The sequence below is a fragment of the Aulonocara stuartgranti genome (genome assembly GCF_965226115.1).
Source record: "Aulonocara stuartgranti genome assembly, chromosome: 3".
Taxonomy (NCBI): domain Eukaryota; kingdom Metazoa; phylum Chordata; class Actinopteri; order Cichliformes; family Cichlidae; genus Aulonocara; species Aulonocara stuartgranti.
Window position 1 is genome coordinate 64,752,353 of NC_138941.1, and position 7,016 is coordinate 64,759,368.

Consider the following 7,016-nt stretch of genomic DNA (forward strand, 5'->3'; position numbering starts at 1 on the left):
CTTTTCATCCAATTGGTTCACCCCAACGCGAAGCTTCTTGAAGCTTCATTTGCTCTAGCAGGACACCTACTGGACGTAAAAATATTAGTTGGAATGAATTTGAAGAGTGTGGCATTTTGCACACAGCCTGTAAATGTCAACAACAAAAGGAGTGTGTAAAACATCTATATTGTAGTGATGGCAGTATACTGTGTATATTTATGCTGGCAGTATGGAAAATGATTATTTCCGGCAAAGTTCGAACCGCTTCCTGAACCAGTCACGTGGTACAGCCGGGCAGCGAGGCTTCGGACGTCATCATTTTCAGCTCCTCCCATAAATGAAGCAAGCCTCGATACGCGCTTCGCGGAAACGCCCCCTCCATTACTCGACACACGCTTCGAAGCCTCGATACAGAACGTCACATCACTACATTTTGGGTCCTTCCTCCCTGCCTGCCTGCACACATGACAGCTGCAGCTTGTGCACAGCGGTGCTGCAAAGCTCCCTACCAGAACCTCCAAGCACTCAAACCCTGCTAAACTCACTGTGCTGGATCCCCATTAAATTTAGATTTAGTTCTGTGGACCCATTCAAAAAAGAGTTGAAATGCTTATTTTTGTAATAATAACATTTGAGTACCAATTTACTGTTGTTGTGTTTTTAAATCTCCAGTGTTTTGGTGTCATTTTAATCCTACTTATGTTTTTATTTCAAGCACCTATATGACTGTCATAAGACACTTTATAAAGAAATGTAATGTAATAAATGTAATATGTAATACCGGAGGCTACCAGTAGATGGAAGCAGACTTTAAATCTGGATCAAGGTCATTTGAAGATTGAACTGTTTTCAGACTGTTGGATTTGTGCTGAATCAGGAAGTGGAAAAGAAGAAGTGCTTCAGGAGTCCAGTCTGAGTCACATGTTCATGAGTTTGACATTTATCAAACACAAATCACACAACTTTTACACGACCACTGTCCAAAGGCCTCCACACACTCCGCTTTCCAGTGACTGTGACGTTAACAATGTTAGTGTTTACTTACCTGGATGACTGAGCATGCATCAAGACATGTTAGTGACGAGACCCTCTCTGGACTCACACCTGTAAACTCTGCTGTCAGGAAACATTGCATCAAAATAGGCCTGATTGTGTGTTATTGTGTGATACTCCATGCTAATAAAAAAAATTACACACAAAAAAGTTTGCCTTCATAAAGGAGTGATATGGAGAATCAATGCAATTATAACTCACTGAACAACATGAATAGACACACAGACATTTCTTTGAGGTGTGGGTGTCATTAGTCACCTTTGAAAAACTGAGTGTTTGAAATATTTGTTTTCATGGCTCCACCTTGTTTGTTGTCATGCTTTTGTTTGTGATTCTTTGGTCAAAGAGAAACCACAGGTCAGAACAAGCTGCTGAAAACACACGTTCACATTTAGATACTGAGGATTTTTACTCTTGAAAAAACAACCATCTCATGGATATTTCTCACACTTTTAAAGTGGAAATGTCCTCTGTAACATCTGCATCTCTCTGCTGGACTTTACTTTTTGCTTACCTCCTCTGTGTCTCTGCAGGTGAGACTGAACGTGTTTTAAATGCAACAGGATTTTTCTGATTTATGAAATAATACCTCATCAAGAATTCTGTTTGTAATCATTATTAAAAAGTGTGTTTAGGTAGGCTGTGTGACAACAGTTTAAGAGTTAAACCTGAATTGGAACTTATCTGAGTTCTGCTACAGAGAGCAGACTGAGAGAAAACTGTGATTTTATTAACCCTGAGATGAAACTGTTTAAAGAGCGCTAATTAGAACTCAGTTGAAACATGACACTCCGATAGCCCGGGTTTGTCCTCTCCTTCAGCTTCATTTGCTTCATTTCCCCATACATGCAGATCTGTTATCTGCTAAATTTGCAGAAGTTTAAACCTTAACAAACATTACAGTAATAACTTAACATAACAGAAATTTCTGGGCAAGCTGGTTTCATCTTCGGCTCGCAATACAATCTCTACTTTAATCTAACTCTGTGGACAGTAAAGCAACTCTAATTGTGTCAGGAAGTTAATCTGCACTCAGACATTTGTCAATTGCTGATTTCTGCTCAGAAATGGGCAGTAATTCATTACAGATAACTTTTTGCATTAACTTTGCTGGCAACGATTGAAACAACGGAAGCAATAACAAATACACTGGACCTAAAACAATATGCAGCTGGAATATTTATAGATTTGAAAAAAGAATTTCATACTGTTAATTACTCTACTACTAATACTAATACTACTAAGCAAACTACAGTTTTATGGCATAATCCTTTATGCATAATCCCATAATCTCTTGTTTAGTGTATTGAGTAATCGGAGCACTACATGCAGTGACTCCCAAGCTAGGCGAGGGGCTCGGGCAGATCCCAGGAACAACATCTGAGATATTGGAAACCAAATACTAGAGATGTACAAAACAAACTTTCCAAAAGCATCTCAATCATGAACAAAATTAAGCAGGTTCTAGACTAAATTTCACTCTATGTTCTCTATATTCACTCTAAAATCCATTATCATGCAAAATAATAGAATTTCAATATTTTAATATCTTATTCAAAATCTTTTTACCCAGAGAGATGGGGATAAAATTTGAGGGGTAAAGAGAATTTCAAGGAAGTACTAGGAAACGTTTTTGTGTCTCTGTGATATGTTTCACATAAGTGTCACTTCTTCCCACTCATTTTCAAGAACCTGTAGCATGAGAGGACAGTTTTATCCTTCCTGTGCAGATGCTCTTAGTACATGGGCATACTACCTTAAATATACATGATCTTATTTTGCTTATTCATGATCAAAATAAATGATCAATCAATCAATCAATATCTTAGTATTTCTTGAATATTGAGATCTTGCCTGGTGTGATGGACCCCAGCCTCTATGGATCTTATGCTCAGAGCTTGTTCCTGTGCTGCCATGATTAGTGCCTTTGTGCTCTCTTTCAGTGGTAGGATGTCTTTCCATTAGTAGGATTTCTGGATGTCAGTCACTTCCTCTATCTGCCTGTGGTACATGCACGTCAGTGGCCTTTCCTTGCATGATGGTTCCTTATCTTGCTCCTCTTCTTTCTCGGGTTTCTGCTGTCTCAGATATTCACTAAGTATACAATCAGTTGTGGCCATCTTCTTGATGTACTCATGAATGTTTTTTTGTTTCATCCTGCAAAGGGCTTCTGAGACTCCTCCTTCCTTTGCCTTGAAATCTACTGTGATTTGCTAACTCCTCAGGACTTGCCTTATTCGCTGCAGGTGTTTAGTGTTGTGGCTTTTCTAGCAGCCTCTTCATGGTTCTCATTTATCTGTGGGATTCAGGCCTGAAGTGCAGTCAGATGGTAACAAAGAGAGAGAAGGTAGCCAGAACTGAAGGCAACATTGGAGACATTGAGGTTATACACATGCATATAGAGACACAAAGCCTAACTCATTAACTGCTTCTGTACACCTCTGGTCCAGTTTAGATGATCTCATTGGTCTCACTGTGAAGTAAACAGCTGTACTTAGATCCTCTGTCTTGTGCCTTCTCTCAGACCAGAAAAACATCAAAGCAGTGGTTGGACAGACGGTCACTCTGCCATGTCAAGCTCCAAAAAACAACAAATCCATCATTGCTGCACAGTGGAGCAGAGCTGATCTTGGGGATAAATATTTACTTTTGTACTGGAAAGAGAAGTTTGATCCAACCAAACAACATCCATCTTTCAAGAACTGGGTTGATCTGCAGGACAGACAGATGAAGGATGGAGACGTGTCTTTGATTCTGAAGGAAGTGACGACTACAGACAGTGGAACATACGAGTGCCGTGTTGTACAGAGAGGAACAAATATGGATGATGAAACCATCAGCACCATCTACCTTAGAGTTGTTGCTCCAGGTAAGACAGTAGATTGTGATATCAGAGGACAGGTTGATTCCCTTATGTGGCTACAGAAACGACTATACAAAGGCCAGAGACAGGACAGATCTATTTTTCTCAAATGGACATACTAGGTTCAATACAGTAGGCAAAGAGCCACATGTCTACCAACACATATGGTGCCCAGTGATGATTAATTTTTAATAAGACAAACAATTTCTTAGCAAGAAGCCATGTTTCAAAAAACAAATTACACTACCCATCTGCTGTATCATAGAGCTGTTAGATACACAAGAAAATTATCTAATTAGATAAAGAAGCATTTAAGTTTCACAGTGGCTCAAAATGAGAGGAAGAAACTAATACAGATGTATCAAAGTGTGTATGTTCATATGCAGCTTATCTAAACCTGAAACTAATTTATGTGCTTTATATGTGTTTCCTTTATGGTTTTACATTTTGGTGGATAATTTCTAAGAGTTTACTGTACATCCACATCACATTAGATTTTCCAAACTGATAACTCTCACCTGTTTCTGACCTGCAGGTCAAACAAGAAGACGCAGAGAGGCTGTTTCTGATGGAGTGATAATTGGTCAGGGGGTTTATATTGCAGCTGTTTTTGTTGTTGGCTTGTTTATCTTTTACATATGCTATAGAAGAATGAACCACAGGATAAACTGATGTTCTGAGGACAGACAGAAATTAGCAGTGTGGATAATAGTGGGCCTTTGGTGGTGGCAATACAAATATAGTTAAACAGTAAGTCTGTGTTATAAATGAGCAGAAATGGGTACTCTCACCAAAATGCCAGGTATAATTTATAGTTTATACATTTTCTGTCAGCAATTCTTTGTGCGTTTTTTTTTATTTTCAATAAATCATTCACATGTATTAATGTTGAGTGTCTTCTGATAGTTGTCAGCTTTTTTACTGTGGATATGCTGAGTCATACATAAAATTACTTTTTAAATGTAGTTTTTAATTGTCACATAGTGTCATTGTTTCTAATGAAATGTTACCTTTTAGATTATATATTTTATTCAAATTAATTCAATTCGGTGTTTTTAGATCAAAATCATGACAACAGTTGATGCAAGATACTTTATGTTGTAGGACTGGGACCCTACAATAATACAAAGAAATTCCTAACAATCATATGACCCCCTGTGAGTAAGCAATTGGTGACAGTGGGAAGAGGAACCCACTTAACAGGAAGAAATCTCTGTACACTCTGACATAGCCAGACACAAAAAGGGTAAACAATGATAGTGAACAGACCAATCACTGTTAGTGTTGGGTGCATCAATGAGATGTGTAATTACATTTCCAGGAAGATTCTCAACAAGTGATGGTGTTAGTGAGTTGCAGTGTACAAATTTACCAGAATTTGCAGTTACAGTTGTAGGAGTGTTTAGCTTATTTTAGAGTTTAGAAATGTGTTAACATAGAATGTAGAACTATTGTAGAGACACTGCCCTTAAAGTAATAAAGGCTGACTGTGTTGTGAACTTAGGAGTAGAGTGTAGGAAACCTCTCCCCCACAGAGTGGAATTTCCCCAGAGGATGTTTAGGTTGGGGGTCTCAACATTTGTAACTGGATAACTGTGGTCTGGAAGGGAGATGGGGTTTTATGACCTAGGGAGTCACCTACACCCACAGTGTTTTAACTGTGACGCACACACATCCACACGCACACTCACAAGATTTTGGAGAGGGACACCGGCCTCGTCTTCCCTTCTAGAAGTGCATGCTTAAAAAAAGATGAATAAAGGTTTTGTGAAATGACTACTGAGTTCCGGTGCCATCTCTGGAAGTTTGGACGAATAAAAGAACCGGGGTGAAACTGATTTCGTAACATAGTGTAGATTTAACACAGAAATATAAATCCACATGTAACCGACCCAGAGTTTGGGCCGGTAAAACATATTAAATGTTCCTAGAAAACAGGGAAATGATGAGACAGAGATGACTGGTGAAGTTTCTCTTTGCCTCGCTTCTGCCATATTTATTTATACAATCACATGTATTTTCAATTTGCAGCACCAACATTCTCCATATGCAACAGAAATAAGAATACAACCGTCTGTCCTTCTACTTCATAAAACGTAACAAATAATAGGGGTTACCCACTGATTTATACCCCCATATTAGCTGTGTTTCTTATCAATATTTTACAACCGTTTTAATATAGTTTTACAGGTTACGAACCTGCAAAACAGGGAAATGATGAGACGGAGACGACTGGTGAAGTTTCTCTTTGCCTCTGTCACTACCCGATCCGTACCGGAAACCCGATCGGTACCCCGCATGCGCGAAAGGTGTCTACTTCCGGTCGTAGCGTTTTACGATAGTTATGAGTCAGAGTATCTGTTAAGATGTTAAGAATAATAAGTATATCTTAAAATGTTTTCAATAATGAACCATTTCAGTACAATGTAGACAAAAACGAAAAATAAAAAGATAGTTACGGATCAGGACTCTCCGATCCTTACTACCACATTAGTGTGTCACGACAGTTAAATGGAAGACGCCAGCTGCTAATAGATTTCTGACTTAATTTAAAGACAGGTCTGCAAACCTGAGAGGTGTACCAAGAAGCAAAATCAAGGGGGCAACAAGCTAAACTGGTAAATGGACTGATTTCTCTTCCTATCTACAAGATAGTGAAAAACTAACCCATGTCCTGAACAGCCTGTTATGAAAATCGAATTCTTTTGAGTACAGGTGACTTCAAATAATAGTGAAGTAAAGATGAGCAAGTCAATCTGCTATTAAATAAACAAAATAAAATAAACAAAATAAACTGAATGTGCTGAACAATGTTTTCTGCATTATATCAGCATGGTTTTGGCATCACATAACTCAGCTGTAACCACTGTGTCTCAGTACAGACTCTGTTCAGACCTGTGAATCTGAAAGTATTTATAGAATGAAGGTGGAGTTTTGTATGACTTAATCAAATTTGCTAAAGATACTCTGCAAATTAAACCAGCTGACTGTGAGGAGTTGAGATGGAAGACACTGAGTTTCGATGGTATGATCCATATCTGATTGGCAGTTAACATCTGCAGCATCCGAATTAGGACATATCACACAGTTGTTTTGTTGTTGTGTGTTAAATGTTAAG

The 7,016-nt window shown here is 38.5% G+C and overlaps 1 long non-coding RNA gene across 2 annotated transcripts in view; it reads left to right on the forward strand.

Annotated features, from left to right (window-relative positions):
* The window catches only part of LOC309696726, a 167,994-nt gene extending 163,302 nt beyond the window's left edge, over positions 1-4,692 (forward strand). Inside the window, exons 1-3 of one of the 2 annotated variants that reach the window (XR_014273634.1) lie at positions 1,370-1,568; positions 3,560-3,904; positions 4,434-4,692. This is a non-coding gene — a long non-coding RNA (uncharacterized lncRNA). Of the gene's footprint in view, positions 1-1,369; positions 1,569-3,559; positions 3,905-4,433 lie in introns of those variants that run through there. The other variant, XR_014273633.1, reaches the window with a different exon arrangement.
* The last annotated feature ends 2,324 nt before the right edge of the window (positions 4,693-7,016 follow it).